Here is a 24,772-nt window from a genome sequence, read left to right on the forward strand (position 1 = left end):
AATTTCTTTAAATATAATTCTCAAACTTGACAAGATGAAAGTTTTCATAATTTTTCCATTACTGCTCTCGCTGTGTTTTGTTGCTAAGGCAGGCATCAAAAAGGAGTATTTATCTGATATAGTTAACAGACTGTTTTTTGGGGGTGTATGTCGTAAGTATTTTATATATCAGCAATGTGGTATTTATAGAGAATAAAATAAAATAACTATCAAAAAAGAAATACCAATTGGTGTAATAACAGCTCATTAAAGCTATTATTTTCAGAAAGTAAGTATAGAGGATTAACAGCGTTAACCGCCAGCTTAGAAATAAGATCGAAACATCACAACAAGAAATCTCTCTGGTTTTGTAAAGTGATTCTTTGTTAATAAAGGTAGTGTCAAGGAGTAGTCCATTAGCAGTTAGTTTTATATGGAAGTAACTGACAAAATTAAAGGCATTAAAGACTCATTTAAATCTTAAGGCGTCATTTATTAATGTCCTCTTAGTAATGTATTCGCTGTGTCTTTGAGGTAAAAGTCGCTTACGCACTGGTCAAGACAGAACATAGATCAGAATGGAAATGGGAAGTTAATAAAATGCGGAGATGTTATAGTGAATAGCTTATCAGGATATGGTAGAAGAGCGGATAAAATTAAAGCTGAGGATGAACTGTCCAACAACTATTGCAAACGAGGATGAACTGTGTCCAACAACTATTGAAACTGTAGATGAACTGGGTCCAACAGCAATTGAAGACAAAGGTTATAGCCGCATTAAAATAAATGAAGAAAAAGAAGACAGAGGTTAGAGCCGCATTAAAATAAATTCAGGAAAAAGAGAACAGAGGTTAGAGCCGCATTAAAATAAATGAAGAAATATAAGACAGTTGGAACCGATGCAACACCAAAGGCAATATTTAACGCGATTGGTAACGCAAGGATATGGGAGGCGACACAGTTGTTGGAAAAGATGAGAAGGGAAAATAGATTACGAATTTTGACTACAATTTTTATGATTTCAGTGGAGGAGTCATTCAATGGATAACGAGTGTTGATGGAAAAAATGGAATAAATGGCAGGAGAGGGATAACACGGGTTCCAGTAGGAGAATAAGATGGCAATAATGAAAATACAATGGAAATAGATATAGAGGTGAATAAGAATATTTATCCTTGCTTTGTGCCGCCCTTTTACTTGACTGTTAGTTCCATGTAATTGGTGGTAGGGATACGTTACTTATGACATTTCAGAAATTATCGTTTTACTAGTCGGATGTCAATTGGATCATACAGCAATCCTATCGACAAATTTTCGTGTGTTCGTTTAGATAGAATTAATTATTTGGAGTAAGTGTGGTATCTATATTTGCTGCAAACATAAGCTAAACGTATAATCTACTTCAGTTCTCATTGTGTTTCTTTTCTTTTAGTATTACTTGAATTTCACTCTCGTAATACACATCTGCAGATGAGAGTGTTCTAGGGAGGCCCTAACATGACAGTACTTTTAGTTGGTTTGCTAAGTCCAAAACTGCTGTATTTGCAACCAACTCAGCTGATAGCAGTTGTATGCTTTGTGTTGCAAGTTCTCGTCATCCTGAATGAATAGAACCATTCAAAACCGGCTGGCTTTTAACTGGCTTCAGCTGAGGGAGGAAACTCACCAAGAACTCCGTCTTGATGCTTGCATTTGGCACACTATGACCTGGGACTGTAAAGTGTCCTCCATTTACACTAAGTTATGTTCTACATCCATGTCACTGCAGAAGTTATATGCACTTTTAAATAATTTTTTTTCTTATGATTTTTAAACATAAATTATGTTCTTTTGTGTATGAAAAAATTCTTTAATTTTTGAACAACTGGAGAGTTGCCGAGATGGGAATTTGTGTACACATCTGTTCGAAGAAAGAATATTTCTTAATTTATAAGACAATAAATGAGGATAGCGAGAGAGAGAGAGTATGGAAATATAGGCGGTAAACTTTTACAGACAAATTTTCAAATGATATAGCGCTGAAATCTGATAGAGAAGAGGGGCAAGAAACTTTACTGTGAAGATTTAATCAATGGAAAGTTAAGAAGAATGTGGGTTGAGAATAAATTGTGAGAATAAAAATGTTACGAAGGAATGCAAAGGAGGTAACTGTTAAAAAGTTTTCTTATTTTGATATATCATATCCCGATAAATATCTGCTTCTATTTTTCAAATCGTACTTCTAATTTACTTACTACTACTCTGCTCTCTTATTAACATACTTCCAGGATAACTGTATTTATCCACTTCTAATAAATACTTTAAACAACTATTAAATTAGATGATAAGACGTTTGTCTCACCGTCCTCGGTCTCGGATGAATGGGTTTTTCCTCCCGTAAACTCGGATTTTTGGTCCAGCAAACATCAAATCGATAACAGAACTCTTTCAATTCACACACATAATATACGGCGCAATACAGCCTAAGTTTCTGATGCCCTTAAAACCTCACAGTAATAATAACAGCAACAACAACATTTGACAATTCATTTTAAATATGTTGTATGGAGCATCATATTTTACCAAGCTGGGTAGGAACCCTAAAAGTGTGGGGTATTCGAAGAATTGAAGTTTTTCTCATAGGGTTGTGGCTTGAAAGGGCGAAGTGTACAGATAGACTTAGAAATTACGAAGCATTGACAAGGATGTGAGAAAAACCTGAGCATGATAAACGCCATAAGGAAAAGCAAGGTGATCAGGTACTGAAGGAAGAGCGATTGCTATGGAATGTAAATGAAGGGAAGAAGATGAATTGGAAATCTGAATATTTTTGGTAGAAGAGAATCTTGGGCTAACGAAGAGGGGACAAAGAGAAAATGAACACAATTTGACTCTTGGCTATCGTAACAGAGAACTTGTGATAATGAAGGTGATGTCCCTTACCCAGTGGAAATAGTTTGACTTCAATTTCTGTTGAGAGATAAAGTGAACGATAATTCCGTTGGCAGATAAGTGCAGATTTCACGGGCTATTTTCACTTCTTTACTGAATTAATCATCTCAAGTGGAGTCATATGAGTTGCCCTCCAGATCTGGGATTTTTCGTTTGTCAACGATAAAATCTAATCGTTAAAATATACAGAACCCACATTCGTTTTTTCAGGATAGAAAACCCATTCAGCTGAGCTTATTTTACGGATTCTTCTCCCCAACAGATTTATATATGCATCCTATCCTGGAAATTTTTAACATATTATTTCTTTCTTTGCTAGGTGGCTCAGTGGTCAGAGAGGCGTCGAGTTGTGTTGTAAATGTTCCCATGGAAGTGAGTATTCAATATATTAATATAATCAGTGTTATTAATGGGGCGAAATATTTTTCATAAAATCGAATTTCACTCTAAGAAATACACACATTGATCACTGAATTATGACCACCTGATTCGTAACGGCTATACCGCATAGATTGCAGTATAAAAGACCGAACAGCTTCGTACGCTAAAGCAGTAGTTATTTCCATCTGCTCGTGCAAGTTAAAGTGATAAATTAAAAGTTATGGGACGTAGTAAAGTTATCAAGAAGTTTCAAAGTGGCGTGATGTGGGTGCTCGTGAGAAAGGTACTTCCGTATCGTGTGTGTGTGTTCATGTAACAGGGTGGTCTCCAGGCAATCGCCCATCTCCACTTAAAAATCCTGTGGCGATGTAGAAAATCTACAGAACGGACTTGAAAAAAAGTGTAAAGTATGTAAGTGAGGGTAGTGTTGTGTTCTGTTGTGGTGTTGTTTGTATCAGGCCACTTTGCCACCAGGGAGCAGCCAACACCTGGGCAGCTGCTGCCTAGTGCTCGTCCCTAGGCACCAGGAGCCGGACCTGGGTCTATTATTGTAAAAATGCAATTTGACACTAAAAGATTCCGCATCCGTCGCAAGTAGTACAATACCAACAGATGCCAGAAAAATCCTGTACCCAGGTTGCCCAGACAAAACAAAACTTAATGGTTACTACTTCGGAGAGCTCTATCCGGACATAATGAGCCGTTGCCTCCAGCTCTCCAATGTCCAGATGAAACATCATGAAAATCCTTTCAGTTCAAATTATAGTCCTCCAATCCTCCTCAAGCTATGCTAGAAATCGATGGATTATTAATCAGAATTCCTTTAGTAAACACATTTTACTAAAATTCTTAGCCGAAAATTCCTAGAATGCTTTAAAGTAAACGGAGTTTTGAACAAGAAGATTAACACAACTTTCTGTTAGTTCTGGAACAGAATTCAGTAACACTTGTCTTCCCGCAATATTGAAGACAATGCAAAAGACGAGCAACCATATTTCTTCTTCACCACATGAGCAACGAGATCAGGTTTAAGATCTCTTTGAAACAATTTCGCTCTAAGTGAGCCATGGTCAGTTAGCAAATAACAGGCTTGTATAGTTGGAGAAAACCATGGCGCAGTCCACTTGGAACTTATAAACTACACTTGAGAAATATATTTCTTGGTCACTTCACGAAACTCACTCACATTCCAATGTTCTTGCCATAATTCAACTAATTTACTCAAAACTCTAGTTTTGATCTTCCTTTACCTTACGAGTAGGATCAGATGTAATATTCATAAGATTTGTTGAGATGCCTTTCTTTAATCATATAAATCATACCGCGAAAAGGAATGCGTAGGTCCAAGAGAATTGTTCCCGCAATCATTTGAAGGGTACCTGTAGAAACAGCCCGTGGCGCTGAGAGGTCAACAACATAGACCGTCGCAATGATATTAATTTAGTTCTGACTTTGAATTTGGAGACAACCTCAAAACACACACCAGCAACATAAGCAACAATTGGTAGAAATATCGTTTTCCAATTAAGTATCAAAGTTCTTTTGTTCAATCCCTATTGTTTTCTTGAAATTCTTACTATTGAAGCTGTAAAGTTCCTAATATTTTCAGTGACTGTAGTCATATGTAGTAAAAAGTTGAGTCTGTCATCAAATATATGTCCAAGATATTTTGTATGGGAAACATAAGGGATCTGAACTTCATCCAACAATACTCTAGGGGGCCGACCATAGTCAAACTATTTTTTGAAGCCCATACAGTTTGTTTTTTATATGAGAAATCCTTAACTAGTTCAACTTAGCCAAATTCAGTAAATCGTCAAGCACAGCTTGAATACATTGTTCTGAAATCACAATTGAGAGTCCTGATACACTGATCACAAGATCATCCCCATTCTCAATCTTGATGTATTTATCTTTACTTTCACGAATCTGTCATTGATCAAGAACAGCTTTCCACAGCAGATGATCAAGAACCGAATCCTGAGGGCATCCTCTAAAAATATTTCTGCTATATGTCAATTGTTTTGCACAAACCTTAATAATTCTATCCCGGAAATATGAACTTAGAACCTGATATAGTGTATATATATATAATTGTCACACTGTGCCATTCGCAAGGACCACAGGCCACTCTCCCACCAGAGAGAGTCAAATGCTCCCACAAACACCGTGAGAACACATTTACTCGAAGAATCACGAATATAGTTCAAAAGCGACATAATCGCATTCTCAGTTGAATGATCTTTTTTGAATCCATGCTGAATTTGAAAACAGAGGCAACTATCTTCAAGCATTTTCAGAATTGTGAGGGCTAGTAGTCTCTAAAATAATTTTCCAGGGTTGGAAAGACGTTAAATGGGCCTATACGCCCTAGAATTTTTTTTAGGCTTCCTGGTTTACGCAAAATTTTAAGACGAGCTATTTTCCAAGTTTGAGGAAATAATCCCTCAAGAAGACATTTATTAAAATGTGTTAAAGTACCTCCGTATCGCATACGACACATTTTTTTCGTAGCTCACAGCGCACAGTAGTTAAGGTATGCAAAGAATGGTGTGAACTGGGTGTGAACTACAAAGGGTTACGCCAGATGGATGTTCGTGGTAAGCGAATGGTGCAGAGCCTTGCACGGGCTCAACTGCAGGTCACCGTGCAACAGTTTACCCGGCAATTACAATATGGGGAAGGCAAGAACAATGTCCTAAATGACGGTGGACCGCACACTCAGACGTATGAGTTTTCACAGCAGACGACCCAAGAGATACCCACTCCTCACTGCTCATCATCGTCGACGGTGAATGCTGTGGTGTCAACAACAAGCTGGTTAGACACTGGAGGAGAAACAAGTATGCTGGTCGGATGAGTCCAAATATCTGGTGCAACACGACGAAAGCCTTCGTGTGTAGTGCTAGCAACACGAGTCCATGGACCCATCGTGATGGTGCCCACTATCCAGGCAGGTGGCGGTGGTTGCTTAATATGAGGCATATTTTTCTGGTAAGAACTATAAGTCCTGGTGCGTATTGACCATCGTTTTACTGGTGAGGTCTACCGTGAGCTCTTGTCAGATCTTGTCTAGATCGTCAGTGAAATTATTATGGAAGGAATGAAATCGCATATTCCTTATTCCACTCAAAAATTTCATAGCAAAACGTTTTTTCTATAAATCCATTTGATTTCATTCTGAAGGAACTACACTTAAAGGTTAACAAATTTACTAACCGAACCTTGTTATCCAGCTTGAAACCGAGGAGGAAATCGTTATTCTCAAAAATGGAGCCCCACAATATGGAGCTATATTAAGACTGCAGTTCAGAAAAATGAACGAAGTTAAAATTTTGACCTTTTACGATTCCAGCACTGTGGCTTGTAAATTCAAATTATAACTTTAGAGGTTCATATGGGATTGTAAGATGTTCAATTTTAGCCAGCTTTTAGTTCGCTTTTAGCCGTCATATATATATATATATATTAGTCAATTTTATTTAATGGTATTTGCTAACTTTACTAACTTTACTAGCAAGTTAGTAAAAGTAAACTAGCTTTAGCCTGGAAGGCCTATATAAATTTATATTAATTAAAATGGAAATAAAAATGATGATAAACAATGAAAATTGTAAATAACATTCTCTCACTTGGTCATTGGTCTGCTACTTCTTCGGGGGCTTTGAGCAGACCGATAGCCAGACTAAAAGAATGTTTCGTACCTACCCGTTTCTGTTGTCTCCATTCCAGTTTTGCTTGATTTTAATTTTTAGGTGATTGTATTGAAATTAATAGAAATTAAATGGGAAGTGCTAATAAATCAGAAAAGATAATATGTGTTAAATTTAAATTTTGTAAAAATAGTGTCAGAATCAGCAAACTGGAATAGGCGACACAAAGCCCAACGGGTATATATCAGATTAAAGGAGAATGGGTTCTTACTTCTTTCTTGTTCTGTGGTGGTCAGACTGAAAAGGGATCAATTCCCGGCCTTCTGGTTGTTTTATGTGTTGATTAAATGATGCTGCGCATTGACTATGGCGTGAGGGTGAAATTGCTGTAGGCAATATGCCCTATGTCCACGCAAATGTTCTGATAGCCTTAAGAGGGTTTATATTTGAGTTAGTGGGGGGGGGGGGTTTGCCTCTGATGGCGGAAGGAACCTATATAAATGAAATGGTGTGTTAGTATGATTAAATACAAGAAGTATGTTAATAAAAAAGTGTAATGTAAATATATAGGAAATGCTGTCCCATGGACAAGGGCCGGTATAGCTTTTCTAAGACATAACGATCCGTGCATGTCCGAGAGGATAGCTATATACATATTTACAGCCTCCTTCAATGTGAAATTTTCACCTTGTCTCTAGCTTTTATACTGTGTTTGTAATTTGAGTTGTGAATAGTGTATCTTATAAACTAAAAGTTATATTTGCCTGTGTAATATAAAAAAAAAATATTAACACCTTGTCATTCACTGTTTTATCAAATTCTTTTAAATTATAGCTCTCTGAAGTTGTGTTTAATTGCGCCAAAGTTGTCTGTGAAGAACATGAGAGTTGCGATCCATTATCGCTACTGAACAAATGCTGCGTAAACAAAAAGGATGCAGAAAAGGTATTTAGAAACGTTGAATATTTTATTAGTATTTAAAGAATGACTTAAATATTAGTGCTAACAAAATTAGTTAAATATTAGTGCTAACAAAATTAGTTAAATATTAGTATTAAGAAAATGATACAAGGAGGCATTACAACACCAGCTAAAGTATTATGAATAGTAATATGCATATCTCTTAATAAACCATAGAAGACACGCAATTGGCATACATAATATATGAAGGGCAATTTGACTGAAAGTCGCTGATGCATCTAAAACTCTACAGCCAAATCTCTATTTAATATTACTTGAAAACTTGTAGGAAATATTGATGTGTTGATATACAGAATAAAAACATAATATAGACGAATGTGAGAAAGACCCGTGTTTGTATAGGAACTATCATCACAGTACCCCACAATATACTACTAAAAAGAAAAACTACTGGCACCTCTTTCAAATTTTAAGATCTCTGATCCCTTTGACTACTTTATAGTTCAGAGCAGATATATAGGTGTCCCTTCAAAAGACTCTGGTTAGAAAATGCGTTGAACTCGAAGGTTTAAAGTCGTTTAAACTATAGTGTCGACGCTACACCTGCGATATGTAACTGGGAAGCCCTCGTGGGTAGCATAGTTGGTAGGATTGCCGTCCTCCCCATACTGGGTGGAAAAGACCCGAATCGAATTCCGTCGATGACGGGAGGAATTTTTATGGGCCTTTTTTCACAATGCGGCTGAGTTAGTCGGTCTCAGGCGATATTGAGTATAGTCTTTTTCTCGGAAATTCGGGTTTTTTGTCCAGCAAACAGAAAACCGACCTCAGAATACACGCAATTTACAGACAATACGCATGGAGCAACATGACCTTAGTCGCCGATGCTCCTAAAACCCTACAACAACAAATGGAAAATATTGTTGACTGAAGATAAATCTGTGATTTTTCTGTACCTTCCTAACAAGCGACGATGCCACACCTTGGCTTCAGCTCCTCCACAAATCATACCACAACCGGTTTCAGTTTGCTGCTCTAAGTCATTATTTTTTATCCCATTCCAGGGTTAGCACGTCAATACCGGATTCTCCCTTTTCCAAACTATACCAGTTTTGTGTCTCTGCTAACCTAGATGACACCTTGAATTCTGGATACAATTGGGCTGAAGAAGGCCCCTTCCCCTATCGTGGGATTTCTGCTCTTCAGGATGGAACTTTTTCTTTTGCTGCTGCATTCTCCTGCAAAACTCCCTGCAAATTTTCTTCTCCTTGCTGACATAAATAGGCCCATCACATCCACACAGGATTTAAGTGCAAACCTTTTCACAATGCAAACTGGGGCCGTCTCTCCTGAGTAGGATCTGCTAACGACGAACTCCCCATCGTGGGATTTATACGGTATGATCATGCTCTGATACTGCTGACTTCTCCAGAACTATCTCCTGCACGGGATTCTTAGCAATCCAGTTTGGGACAGTATATTCTATTGCCTCATACTGGCAGTGCCTGTCTCCTAAACAAGGTAGGATCTTCTTCGCTTATGATCAATCTGCCTCTTCTTCGCTTATAATGGATCTGCCTCTTCTGACGCCTGAGTGTTTTTACCTCTTTCATGGTGTCTGGAAGTCTCTTACCTCTTTATAATCTTCCAGAACTCCAAAACCTTATGAGAGAGAGAGCCTTACTTTCTGAATGCAGGTATCCCATAAATGGGATTGTTATGCTGACATCAAGAACCTCTTTCCTGATGTGGGATATTTTTCTCAATAGCTCTACTGTAGGTCAGCATTTGACCACATGCTTTTGCAACTTCTACCTTTTCCCACTCTACTCTTGGATTTCCTAAAACCTCCTTCAGGGTTCCCTCCACACTATAGGCTTCCCTGCTCTACTTTCGCCTGGGGATATCTCCCCTAATATTCCCTCTCTATGCTTACTCTTTCATTCAAACTCTTCCTACCATTAACTTCCTTTTCATTACTCACGGTTTTGCCTGCAATCTTGTTGTGGTAAGGGAACAGGCAGTCCAGCCAGTGGTTCTCTGAAGCAGTAAAGTAGACCTCCTCCTCCTCCTTATGGCAGGGAAGGGAACTAGCCAGCAGCTCCCCTGCAAATTGCTGCTGGTTGGTGCCAAGAGGCCAGTCATTCATATGACACAAACACGACACCACACTAAACACAAAATTACATAACACTCATGTCTGGTTTCGAAGTTGTGTTATTTTATATAATTTTACAAGATAGGATGTTAGTCGCATATCGTTCTGAGTTTGACAATATAAGTATTGTTCATGTTAATAAAATGTGTGGCTATTACTCATTGATTTCGTTTTTTTACGTTTCAGGCGGCAACCTGTATTTTGCAAGACAATTTTTGGGTAAGTTAACTGAGCGTGAAACATCTTCATATAACTATGGCTTTTATTTCATATAATATACAGTTGTACTTTCCACTGGCCCATTATATCTGCTGCACCCGAAGCGCTTTGGCGTTTTGGAATCCCGAGTTCTAGGGACCACAGTATCTTGGGGTGCGATGCCAAGTTGGGTTTGGTTCCCCATTTTAAAATTTTCATGTCCATAGCTCTAGAAACGTTCACAATCTGGCACATGTTTATAGAAATTTTTTTCGTTGTGCTATTTTCCTAACATGCTCTGTGATGACAATTTCGTATTCTGGCAGAATTGTGTGAATGCCAGAATATAAAGGAAACTTGGAGATTGACCAGGGACGTTTCTTAGCCTTGGGAAATGACAATATAAAATTCTCTGTTATCTAGATTTGTAAATAAATTTCTATACTAAAGAAGGAAAGCGTGTGAAGGACTACAATTTCTCCCATTCCGTATTATGTGATTTGTGATTTTTTAGAACTCTTACGTAAGGTATTGTGAGATATTCATAGAATACAGATGTGCAATAATGCTTTTTTACCAATAGTGGCTGAAATATTTTCTTCATTCAAGTTCTGAAATCACTTGTAAACTTGCAAGTAGATTTATAACGAATCCTGTGTAGCCGCTTTATTAGGTACACCGAAGTAATACCAAGTACCATATCCTTTAACCCTGGAAAGACTTTGGGTCTTTGGAGCATGGGCATTACAGCAACTCCAAAGTATTCTTATAGATGTTATCTGGATCATAGTCTCGATCTCTTCTCTGATATTTTTCGTGAATTGGACAGCGAGAAACTTCTCCCACTAGCGGCTCGTTCCAGCTCATTGCACAGATACCCAATTGAGACGAGGTCTGTAGATGAGAAAGCCATTTAAGCAAAGTCGCCCTCTAATGATCCGCGGCTTGCTATTGACCCATTATACTGTCGATATTAACCGTTACGAGATGTAAGCTGATAGCAATGGAGGGATGCATCTTCTCAGAAAAATTTTTAAATAGGTTGTGGCATTCAGATATTGATCAAATGCTAACAAGGGAGTTAATATGTGCTCCGAAAACATTCCCTTCACACTTCTGACAACAGCAACTACAGTATTCACATGATGGATCTATTTTTCATGCTGTTATCGTCATACCTTGGTCCTGCCACTTCAATGTTAAACAACTAAAACTGGGTTCCTTTGATCCGTCGAATTGTACACATTTGAATTGTCTGGGATCAAGTAGCTCTGCAGAAAGCTGACACCAAAGTGTCAGCTTTCTGCAGAACTACTTGATCGATAGTAGTATGCCTGACAAATATTATTTGCCGACATTTAATTTGTGGCCTGTCTGTTGGATTCCATGATATTTTTAATCCTCCATCGGCCTGTTTGGTTTGTTTTCTTTTGATCTAGAATTCTTCACGCTGTGCAGACTGTTGCCTGTGAACAGCCGAACAGGGGGCATCAGAATCTGCGCCATAAATTTATTCTCTCCCTGAATTTCAGTTATTTCACTATCGTATTTTAGGTAGCACGGTACAAACATGTGTCACAGTCTCTTAAGGAGGAGGGATCCATTCCTAGGTTGATGTGATGCAATGTACCTAATAAACTGGTGAGTCACAGTACCGTTATTATATAAGTTAAGAGAAAATAAGTATTATTTTTCTGAAATAAACATATCTTCTATGAAATATTCTAATGCGCAAATATATTTTATAATTTATGCCTTCTTTTGTTTCATATGAAGAGCACTTGCAGCGGTGAAGTAGAAGACGGTACCAAGCAATTTTTAGTAAGTGAAACAGTACAGGTTCATTTAATTTTAATTTGGTATTTAATACGTTCTTTGAGACAAATATAAAAAAAAAAAAAACTTACGAGTCGTATTTTTTATTTGTTTTAAAAATACAAAATTATGAAATTTTAGCTTATGAATTTTAATTTCAGCTTTTAACGAACCAATTAATTTCATACAAAATTCGTTCACTGAATAATCCGGTCATTGACATGATGACACCAATATGTTATATCGCGACAGGCCTCAGCAAAACCAACAGTTAGTAATTATCCTTTGAGTATAACGAAATCCTGCCTTATAACTTTATTTCTCTTTCAGACTGATGAGAAACACCTTTTAGTAACTTATCTTTTGTTAACTTTGAATTTCATAATGCGAGGTCATCTGTTTTCCTTAGTTCATTCTTTGCCTCCATTCCATTATAAGCGAACTTCTTTGATTTCTCATGCACTCCTCCTTTAACAAAAATCTGTTTTTTTCTGGGACGAGCTGGTGGACTAGATGAGTGCTAATGTAGCCCAAATGCGCCAAGGAGATAAGAAAGAAGCAATTGGAAACTGCAAACCCACGGTCTCCATGATTTATCCACTCTTTATTGGTGGATAAATCATGCAGACTGTGGGTCTAAGGTTCCACAAAATTTATCCATCACTCCATGATGGGTCATAGAGACTGTGGTAAAGCAAGAACACAGTATGATATCGTTAAATGGTGTCCTTACCGATCACTGTATGTTCTCGTAAAGGGAACCCTTGCTCGATCAATCTACTTAATCATTATGATGAAATCACAAAACAGTTCTGTGCTTATAATTACATAACCATACAATGAGGATGAATTCATGAAACATTTCAAAAAACATTATTCAAATTGACGTCAGGAAAGCTTCTGATACCCTTTCCTACGATGTGGGGTTATATGAACTAGAGCCACCTGAAGTAATAATTCATTCAATGCATCCATCAGTGATTGGATAGAATTCACTGACTGGACAGAATATGAGACGAGAATATTGACGAGAGAAAGCGCAGAGGAAGCTTTCAAAGTTAGCTGGTAAACAGCGACTAAAGTAAAGTACTTCTAAAACCTAAAACTAAGTAAATTAAAACTCTATTACTTAAGGAACTTATAAGAAACTGATTAAGGACGAAAAAGGTTAGGAGTTATGCAGTGTAAAGAAATGGTTAAGAAGACGCTTGTTGCTCCGTCCGTAATTTGTAAAACCTTTGAAAGTAGAGCGGGATATTATTATTCCATTATATAAGACGCGTGTAAGAGAGCGTTCACCACACTCTTATAACTGGGACTGCTCGTTTGCGTTTCAAATGTGGCCTCCAGACTTGAATAATATTCTGATGAACTCTGGAGGAAACACCAGAAAAAGACAGATTCTATACAAGGTTCTTAAGAAGGACAATCAGATTGATGAGAGGAAGCTATTCGATGATCCTGTGTAGGAGGTGTAGCCTGCTAAACTTGGAAATTAGGGAGAGGTGGAACTACGTGAGGTGGATATTGCCTTGAGGAGAATCAATAAAAACGAAGGCGGTATAGTTTCATTGATAGCGTGTTCTTTATTATTGGAATAAATTCCTCACCAAGGTATAGGTATAGGTATATTTGGGTCTAACGGCTCCTGGGATTTCTCCCATCTCCGCATATGTACACTGTATCGGACAAGCCAGGGATTTAAAAGTATATGGGTCATGTGGTATTTAGCATGTTGTGCCCTTGTTCATCCGGCCTGTTAGCCGCCGGGCCCCTAATGCGACCCGACGTTACCATACCTCGCCACGGGGAAGCCGGCCGGGTGTTACCTATATAGTACTCTGGCAGGTCCTGCCACCTACTTTCCTGGGATTTCAGTGGCTAGAACCTTAAAAAAAAAAAAAAAAAAAAAAGTGCTGTTCGAGGTTAGTTATTAGCATTTGTTAGAATAATTTAGATGCTTGCGAGGGGCTATACGCTGAAATAATATTTTCTATATGCCTAAATGGGTCGGGCAGGAAATTTTGATGTAGTTAAATTTGGACGCGTAGGGCTGAAAATGCTGTGAAAGTCAACAGTAAAGGGAGTGTATAGACTGGAGGGAAGAAAAGGAAGTATGGGGCCAATAGAGAGGATAGCCCCGCGATTGCAGTGGAGCAGGCCCGTGCTCCACCAGACGGAAGATATTTGGAGAAGGGAAGGAGTGGGGGTGAAGCCCCCTCTCCCCACGGGATGGGAAAGAAAGCACCGTTCAAGAGAGAAACAGTGTATGTTGAGTCATATGACAACCTTGGATGTCCTTTAGTCCAGGTGCCCAACAGGGCAAGATGGGGTTCTTCTGGTCTTCTATGGTATCTTTGAGCAAATTGAGTCAGAGTCTTAGTTGTGTTTCCATTACTCTGGGCCATTGAGGGATGGCTGTTGTCTCGTGATTTGTGAACTTTTGGAATACCTCCACTCAAGGGGAGGGTAGGGTCCGTTGTCTTGTGAACAGATTTTGCGCAAAAAGTGTGAATGCTTTGTAGGTCTCTTCCTCTTGTAGAACGATGTCCTCCTGGTTTCGAAGAAGCGAGTGAATCTTGGTGTATAGTTGACATCTGAGGTCCTCGTATTGGTCACACTCGTATACCAGGTGCTCCCAGGACTCCTCCTGTCCACAGGAGCACCGCGGAGTAGCTGCGATTCCAAAGTCGTATAGCCTCTTTCTAAATGAGCGATGTCCGGTCAATAGGTAGGTAGTTTTGAGTCCGGGCGAAAACCAGGCTGGGGAGAGTGGATAAACTTGTTCTACATCCGGTATAAACTTCTTAGTAATGGAGCCTTTGTTAGTGAGGTTCCAGCGATTTTGCCATAGTGATTTCACGTGTTGCAAAATCCGTCTGTTCTCCACGGTTTTGGAGTTTGTTGGGTCTGTGGTGAATCCTATATGAGAGACTATTTTTCCTTTGGAATGTTGGTACAGCAACCCCCAGCACGCAATCTCCAAGTCCAGGGGAAGGCAACCCGCCAGGACCTGGAGCGCGTGGGTGCTCACAGTGCAGCAAGCTCTTGTCATTATGAGCAATATCGATCGGTGTGTCGTCTCCAGTTTTTTCTTGTTGACAGCTGTGCTAGTCTTTGTGTACCAGGCCCCAGCTGCATAGGCTAGTGCTGGGATAAAGAATGCCTTATAGAGGACGCCAAGGGCCCTCTTCTTTAGGCCCCAATCTTTCCTAGTGACTCTGGCCAGTAGGCTCGCATATCTTCTTATTTTTGTTCTCAGGTAGCAGAGATGTGGTGTGAAGCTAAGGTTTCTGTCAAGTATCACTCTGAGGTATTTTATTTCTGTTAGCAACTTTATGGTTTTCCCGTTTATCTTAATCTGCGGTGGTCTTCTAGGGTCAAAGAATCCTTTGAGAAGTATTGAACTTGTTTTTTCTGAGGAGATAGTAAGGAGATTTGTACTAGCCCAATTTTGCAAGTCGCTAGTGGCCCGGTTTGCTATGGTCTCCAGTCGTGCCCGGCTGTCAGCCTGCAGCATCAGAACCAGGTCATCCGCATATGCCTGGGTTTTAACATTTGGAATATCCAAATTAAGGAACTCGTCTAGGACCAGGTTCCACAAGAGCGGCCCCAGGACAGATCCCTGAGGGCAGCCCCTGTGGACCGGCCTAGAAACAGAGGCGTATGGAGCGGTAACAGTGATTCGCCTGTTTTCAAGATAGGATTTGAGGCATCGATATAAGTCTCCTGTGATATGAGCCTTCCGGAGCCTGGCCAGTACAGCAGGCCACCAGAGAGAATCAAAGGCTCCTGCGAAGTCAATCGATATTAGGAGGAAGTATTTTGTGTTGCAGTTTTTAGCTGTTTCAATAATATTTTCCAGAGCCTCTACCGAGTGCCCCTTCCTAAAGCCATATTGATTAGGCGACATGAGGTTGATTCTTGGAAGTGGTTCTCGATTCTTTGGTAGAGAAGGCGCTCGAAGAGCTTGCTGAAGATTGACAGCAAGGCGATTGGCCTATACGACCCTGGAATTCCTTGTGGTTTCGTCGGGTTTTTTAAAATAAGTTTTATTCGTGCCGTTTTCCACGAGACCGGGAAGTGGCCCACCGAGAGACATCGGTTGAGGAGTCCCAATATTGTGTTCGGTATAGTTTCTACCACCACCTTGAGCATCTCGGGCTCAATTTGATCTATACCAGGGGTCTTTCTATTTTTCATTCTCGCTGCCGCTATGCTGAGTTCCATTGGTGAGAAGGCAGCTTCAACAGCTGTGGTTGTGTATGTGTTATTGTTCTCACATAGGTTTCTTTGTTCCTGGGTTTGAGGCTCGGTTGCAGGAAGAAAGATATGGTCCAAGATATTGTCTATAGAGGATTTCCATGTTCTGGTATAGGTTCCCTGAGCTGTCTCGTTGGCCGTTACGACTTCCCCTCTGGGGAGTTTGTTTGTGGTGACCCGATACACCACTCCCCAGGGGTTAGCATTTCCTTCTGTATTTACTAGGTTTTCCCATGACTCTTTCTTTCTTTTCTTTATTTTAGCTGTGTAGTCATTTCTGACCTCACGGTACTGTTCCCGCAGTATATCGACCTCTGCCTGTGGCCAGGATCTACGCGCCCTCTGAAATGCCTTGCGGGCACTATTTACCCTTTTCCTGAGATCTGTGAGCTCTGGCGACCACCAAGGAACGGCTTTGAGGGAGGGCATCTTCTTCTTGATGGCTATATCTGCCGCTTCTGTGATTGTCCAAAGTGGATATTTCGGTAAGGTCAAAATGGATTTTAGGATAAATGTTATCAAAATACTACATTCGTCCTTCGCCTGTCCTTCGCCGATAATCATGTGTCCAATATATATAGTCCATACTCTTTTCTGAATTGGACTTTAGCTGAAAATCTCTTAATGAGTCTAATAAAGTGATATACCCTATTATAATTCAAAAATAAATGCCCAATAATCTTAATCATTTCGCCTGCTGTAATGCCTTGTAATTTCTCTTTGAAAAGATGGGGCATTGACAACCGAATTCCTTCTTTTGTTCTTTCCCAGGTATTTATTTATTCCCTTTATTCTTTGTTAGACGAACTTCATTTTATTCTTTTTTACTCTCTAAATTTTCTTTTAAGGTTTCTGACAGCTTTAGCCATTCAAGAAGACATCGTCTTATGGGCGTTCTGCAGTTTTCAATTATGAAAAGTTTTCTTCCATTCATCAAGTCTTTTTCAGTTTTTGGCAAACTAAACCTGCAGAGTTATACAGTTTCACCAATTTTTGGCGTTTTGTTATTTTCCTGTTATTCTTTTTCTATATGGGCAGACTTTCTATTTTTTATATTTTAAAATATTTCAACTTTTTCTTGCGTTATCTCTGTCAATTAGACTAGTTATCGTATGATAATGTTTCGTAGACTATACTTTTTTAAATTAACTGAACTTAGCAACCTTGTAGGCAGCAGAAAGAAGCCAGACAAAGTTTCGCATAAACAGGTTGGTTCAGTATCATTCTCGAAAAAAGATAGTCTGTAAAAGATACATAAAGCTAAGTATTTTAAAACTACCCATGAAAAGATTTCTCTCAAGTCCTTTCCAACCATTCAGAGAATCAGCGTAACCCGATGTATCAAATGTAGTATTTAATTATGAAATGGGTGGAGCGCGATTTAAACTTTTCAAATATAGTTTCTCTCAGATTCACATAGAATGTTTTCTTTAATTTTCAGGACTGTATTAACAAGTTGCTGGACAGTGAGTAAGAAGAGGAAACAAAGGAATAAGAGTAGCCTTTCCATTGGAGGTGATTGAGCAATTCTTCAGTGACTGAAGATTAAAGCTTTGATAATCGTGTGTCCAATATATATAGTCCATACTCTTTTCTGAATTGGACTTTAGCTGAAAATCTCTGAATGAGTCTAATAAAGTGAAATACCCTATTATAATTCAAAAATAAATGATCTTAATCATTTCACCATAGCTATAATCAACTACATAATTAAACTGACAGTTTAGTAAAATTATTCAAATCAAAATGACCTCACTTTGGAAAATACAGACTTACTGTTACACTGAATATATAGATCACAACTAAAGAGGGAGAATTCTACTTATATACAGGGTGATTCACTACCAGTGCGACAAACTTGCAGGAGGTGTAGGGGGCACAAAGACGAATCGGAATCACATAGCATTGCAGGATCCGAAATGCCTTCTTCATGCGGTAGAGGACGTTGAACGGGAGGTCGCGTGAACAGCGATCCCGTTGGAAGTCAGCATTTGCGAGCCGGTTCCCGAGGCAGTAGGATGGACGAGTATTCAAACGTTGAACTGGCCGACATGCACCTCGCGTATGGAGCTGCGGACTGTAACGGGCGCGCCGTTCTGCGCTTGTACCAGGAACGTTTCCCGCACAGGCGTGCTCCTCATCATACGATTTTCGCACGTGTCCACAGAAGATTACGTGAGACTGGTTGTTTCACGAGAGGTACCATGAATCGAGAGCGAACGACGAGGACGCCAGACAATGAGGAGAATATCCTACGTCTTGCAGAAGGCAGTCCGAGTACGAGTACTCGAGCGATAGGCCAACGATTGGGTATTTCCCAATCCACTGTATGGAGGATACTGTCAACAAACCAAATGAGTTCATACCATCTGCACCGCGTCCAATCATTGGAGCCTGCGGATTATCCACTCCAGAGGACTTTTGCTACTTGGTTTCTTCAACAGAAACGGTTCGCAAATGCTGACTTCCAGCGGGATCGCTGTTCACGGGACCTCCCGTTCAACGTCCTCTACCGCATGACGAAGGCATTTCGGACCCTGCAATTCTATGTGATTCCGATTCATCTTTGGGCCCTCTACACCTCCTGCAAGTTTGTCGCACTGGTAGTGAATCACCCTGTATACAGACATAGGACAAAAATTTAGTCACTTATATTTAGGGCAAAAAACAAATTGAACACACGTATCTTCTGCGAGTTTTTGCTTACAGTATTTAAATTAGACTATACAGTTAACCCGCATTTAAATTAGACTATACAGTTAACCCGCATTTAAATTAGAGTTTAACGTATGAGATTACCTCATAGCTTCATAGGACGTCTTCTACACTGTACTCTCCAAATAATATCGACTAAAAACGGATAAAAACAACTTAAAATTTAATTGTGTTCTTTACTCTTTGCTAATGGACAGCTCGACATCCTCGGGATTACAGCCGAAAGCCTCCAACCCGATCCCAGACATAACAAACCCCCCACGGAACTCCGAGTGACTGAAGATATTATTCCGAATACATCATGGCGTAAAAGTAAACCCTTAAAAGTTAAAAATTTGATAAAAACGCAGCGACAAAATGAAACCAATTTACGAAACTTTCCTCCCTTAAATGGACTATCTTTTCTACTCTTGTCTTGTTCACAGGTTAGAAAACTAATTCAAGTATGTGCGTGCTACGATAATACTAATAGGAGATTAATTTTTATTGCGCATGCGTGCAAACTATCATGAATCGGAAACGACGAACGGACGTCGAACTTTAGTAGAGTTTTTAGTGTAATTGTGTTGGATATTTAAACTCTTGGCTTCGTTGAACAGGAATGTGTGACCTCCATTTATAGCATGGAAAGCTAATGCTGAAGCTGCAGCACGTGATGCCCATTCAGTCGTGGCATGTTGCCTTAATCTCAGATCCTAAGTACACCTGGTCGATCCTATGTACATGGAGTCACACTCGCCACACGAAATGTTATATACTAGGTCATGTGTCTGTGAAGGAAAAGAGGAAAAAACAAAACGATTTCTTAGTACGGAATATCATTTTTTGTGTTGGTTTTGTCACTATTTTAAATTTAGTGTCTCTGAGAAGACTATTAAGTTGCTTATACCAATGATCTATGTATCTTTAATAAATATACATTTATTTATTAAAATCACCAAGGAAAATTACTTCAAAGTTAGGAAAGTTGGACTGGGGAAAGTCAAGTTCCAAAAGAGAGGAAGTCAAAGAGTTTTAATTGGTGGGTTGGGAGTACGATAGACTCAACACATCAATTGGCCAGAATGTGGAAGAGAGATTTTAAGCTAGAAAAGACCGAAAAGTGGATATTCCAAATTATTAAATCTCTGATAGGTATTATCAGAGTAGCCAGATTGGGAAGTACCACCTTAGAAGTAAAAAGAATCATATATCGAATAATTGGGACAGCTGAGTTAAGCTGTGGTTGAATCAACCGATAATTGGGAGCAATTATCAGTGGATAATATGACCACCTTTTTCTTGAAAGGTTTTTCTCCTGCTGACGATGGCAATATGAGGTGCGGTCGTCGAAGAGTCTGTAGCCTTTGGAGAAAATTTCCAAAAATTCTAAACAAAATTACAAGATGGCAAATGCTCAGGTTGTAGACTTGTCGACAAGCCTACCAGAGGTAGTGTGGGGGTGGGGTTTTAACGATGAAACAATCTATCTCTATTTATCCTTGGCTGGGGCGCCAATTGTGAGGGCGGTATTATTGTTTTTCTTGGTTGCCCTATTTTTCTTTATATTTTAATTATTATAATTTATCCCCTTTTTTTATATGTATATCCCCGTAGTCCAATCCTCCCACTTTAGCATCTGACTTGTTTGTTCTCAGAAGATTACCTGACTCGAAGGGGACCCTAATTATTTTAAGTATTTCTCCACAGGATTGGCTGAGTTTCGGAATGACAGACTCCAACACATGAATGTAAAATAAACCAATGTTTATTAACATATCATACAGAAACTAGTAATAGCATTTAGTCAAACTATATTTGGCTGGTGACTTGTTATTTCATTAACCTTTATATGTGTAAATATCTTGTTCAAACTCAATTGGTTCATCACCAGATATCCTATTTTAATACACATTATTAATCATTATGTCATGGTGTCTCTTCATGTTCTTTACAGGGACTTCGATAGGTCGTGGCATACACTTTACATAGATTCTTCCCACTCTTCTTCTGAACAGTCTGTATAATAAACCAACAACTACCAGCCAATGAACTGGCTCACAAAAACCTTCAGAGTTCGTGTCTCAATTTGTAAGAAACTTGCATTTATTCAATCAAACACTTTTCTGCAATCAGGTCAACAGGAAACATTAATCAATTCAATTTAACATTACCTTTCAGAACAGTTAATCCTCTATACCTTTATATTTCACTTATTAATTAGCCCCTACTCAAATCAGAAATACTCTCTACAAATCAACTCATAATAAATCAAAATTTCAACCTTTAATTTCATACATATTATAAAAACCTTTCCCAACCTTAAACAATTCTCAGTTATTTATTATACCCTCTCCTTCCAGCAAGCATTTATAAGAGGAGCTTCACTCCGAATTATAGGCTACGTCCGTCTTAAATACATTACACTTTTATTCATATATTCATTACTTAAATCTCCCTCCTTAACTATATATACCTATTTCTCCTAAAGTCCTTTCCTAAATAAATTAAGTACACCTATTTCGGTAAACTCTATAGCACTTACATGTTTGGCCTGGAACTTTCCTCTCTGCTCGGCTTCCTTTCATATCGGTCATTCAGGAACTGGAATGCGGGGGCGCTCATTTGGGGATCTCGGTGATTTATCGTGTCTCCCTACCGGGTACTGCATGGCTGGAATCAATCAGGGTCGTATATTCTTTACCGGTCAGCATTTCTTCTTCCGTGGATAGAGGGGTTTTCGAGTAGGTCAATGGTTCGACCACTCATTCGACTGGCTTTGCCTATATAATTCTCAGGGTGTGATTCTTCCTTCTTCCTCGCTACGGCTTCCATGTTTACAAGTGAACATTCCTACGGGCTGTCGGGATACGCAGAATTTCTATCACTGCTTCCATCTACCTCAGGGCTGCAGCTATCACCCAAATTAGACTACTGCTCTGCTTTGTATCGTTCTCCAACTCATTCAAATCATTCTCCAGACCGCTCCGAGAACTTCTTCCGACTCCTCCGAAAACTTCTTCTGAATGCTCCGAAAACTTCTTCCGAATGCCACGAAAGCTTCTCTCTGAATGCCCCGAAACTTCTTCCGAATGCTCCCTCTCAAAATTCCCTCCACTTTCTTCCTGGCCAATAGGAGATCTGCACATCGTTTTTCCTGTGTTCTCATTTGTCTCCTCTCCTCTTCCGTGGGCGGGTCTTCTTTACTCTTTGTGTCCCAACTTCCGTGGCCTAGAATATACGAGAACAATCCAGAAAGAGAGGCGGAAGATCCGGTCAACTGAGAAGCGTCACAGCTCTTCCCGTGACCTCACGCGCGCACACCTGGTGACGTCGCCCACCTCTACTAGCATTTCACCGTGAAATTTTTAATAGGGCCAACTTAAGCACTCATGGCCCTTACTATGGTGCATCTGCCTCTGTCTTAATGGGGGTTTGTCACGGTTATTTACTTTTACTGACTCGTCAAAGAATTTCCATACAAACAAGCTACAACTAAACAGGGAGTGACTGGAAGGTATTTTTGAATTCCAGTGCTTCTTAATCCATGTTGTTTGTATCAGAAAACCACTATCCGTATTACAGTTAAATTCTCATAATATTCAACAATTTTTATTAATTAATGTAAGGACGGGTCCTTACATAGCATTCCTCTTCCCCTAAAAAAATTTATATTCCATATATAATTTTTTTTTTTTCTTTTCTGTCCTCAGACGGATATGACTTTATCCCAGATCCACTTTATCGACAGCCAATCTCCTCTAATTGCCTTTCTACATTTTCTAATTACACTTATATACCAGACATTACTTAAACTTATATTAAGCTTCATTAACTACTCCCATCCCATATTTTCGTCGAATACTGCTCCTAGATACATTTGCTGCCTCCTGTTTATTTCCTTCAGTTTGTGAGCCTTCTCCTCATTGGAAGCTTCAGTTCTGCAATTTCCCAATCCTTCGATTCCTTTAATTTCTGTTGCTCCATTTAATTTGCGATCCTTCTCATCACAGCCATTTTCTCCCCCTTCATGTGTTTTCTCTCCCGAATGTAAACCGACCCTTTCTCTCGTTTCCAAAACTCCCACGTGTAACATCCTCCCCTTCTCTTGGCACTTTCCCTCATTATTCCTATTTGGCTTGGTGTTCTTATTTAATTCCCATTTGTTTTGGGTAACCAGAACTTTATTATCTGTGCTTGCCTTACACCCCTCTAATTCTTTCCCACTAGCTTCCTTTGGAGTTTCCCCTTTCTCTGGCTCATACTGGGCTCTGCCGCCTGCCTTTCGCCTCCTGTCTACCTTTGGACTCGCCTGGGTATTACTGCCGAAGGTAATGCGGCCATTTCTCACATCTATTTTGGCTCTTAATTTCCTTAGTAGGTCCGTGCCTAGTATTGCGTCGTGTCGACGACTGTTTATTCTGTTTGCCACAAAATATGAATGGGCCACCAAGTTTTCACACCCCTGTATTCTTACCTTGTCTCTGACAATATAATCGGTGTGAATTTTTTCAGCACCTACCCCCTCCACAAGAAAATCGCGGCAACATCTTATATCTCCCTTATTCGGCCTTTTGCAGTATCTAATGAGGTAGTCCCACATTAAAATAGACCTCGAGGCTCCTGTGTCCACCAGAAACTTACCTGGTACCCCTTCTAAGCTGCCTCTCACATATAATAGGTCGTTTCTACTGCCATTATCACTTACCGCACCTAAAGATATGGTTTTTCCTTTGGCGGTGTTTAAGTGTAATGATGGCCTCCCGCAGCGGGCACGTCTAAAAGATCTATGTCTCTTGACTACTGCATTGTTAATGCGCTCTCGTTCATTCCGATACCCCCCTTGTTTTGCGCAATGCCTTTCTTCCCTGTGCTTGTCCATGTTTCTGGGGTTTTTTAAGTGTGGGTACCTGTCTCGTCCCCAATACTCTTCCCTTTCCCAGCTTTCTTTAGCAGCCTGTTTCACTTTGCAGTAGCGGGTCCAATGGTCTGAGTTCTGGCACTTATAACACCATTTACGACCGCTATCCTTGTCTCCCCCCTCGTTTGTTCGTGAAACTATACCCAATCTTTTTTCACTTCCGTTTGTTGCTGATTTTCTCTAGCATCATTGCTTAAAGAGAGCCTTTCCATCATCCACTCCATCTTTCTTTCGATGCTATTTAAATGTTTAGCTAACCCTTCGATTTCGCTTCCCCACTCCCTCGATTCCTTTCCTGTTTCAGGCTGCTTTCTGTCGGTTATCGCGTTTATCTCCTTTGCCCCCGTATTTCTACTAAAGTTTTCAAGTCTTTCCTCCTCTAATGAGAGGTTGTATGCGTCTGTTAATGTTTCTGGTTTTTTCCTTAGTACTTCCTTTTTAAAATTATGGCAGAGCCCTGTGATGAATTGCCCTGTTAGTATCTTTTCGAACGCCTGTTTCTCCGATTCTGATGTTTCTGTATTTATTTTTAAATTTAGAAGTCGCTGGTGGAATTCGCTTACTGTTTCGCGAGTGGTCTGCGTGTATCCTCCCAATTTTCCTATGCTGGTTAACAAGTCATTCTTTTTCCCAAATAATTTTCTTAATGTCTCAGTGAATCTGTGGAGTGTAACTATTTCTTCTGCCACTGTAGCCTGCCTGTATTTTTCTAATGCCTGTCCTTCTAATTTAAATTCCCCTATAGTTATGACATCCATATCACTTAACTCTTCCTTATCCTTAATTAGCTTTAATTTATTAATAAATTTTTCCACTCTTTCACCTGATTCCCCCTTAAATGGTTTCAAATACTTGCTG

General features: G+C 39.5%; 1 long non-coding RNA gene across 1 annotated transcript; it reads left to right on the top strand.

The window, feature by feature from the left end:
• Positions 1-52: 52 nt before the first annotated feature.
• On the top strand, positions 53-17,937 carry LOC150083458 (uncharacterized). Its single transcript, XR_016547173.1, has 6 exons — positions 53-152; positions 3,230-3,282; positions 7,779-7,889; positions 10,210-10,242; positions 11,998-12,042; positions 17,741-17,937. It is a non-coding gene; the product is annotated as an uncharacterized LOC150083458 (long non-coding RNA).
• Positions 17,938-24,772: the final 6,835 nt, after the last annotated feature.

Source organism: Mastigoproctus giganteus, chromosome 7 (assembly GCF_048544385.1).
Source record: "Mastigoproctus giganteus isolate SK-2022 chromosome 7, ASM4854438v1, whole genome shotgun sequence".
Lineage (NCBI taxonomy): Eukaryota > Metazoa > Arthropoda > Arachnida > Uropygi > Thelyphonidae > Mastigoproctus > Mastigoproctus giganteus.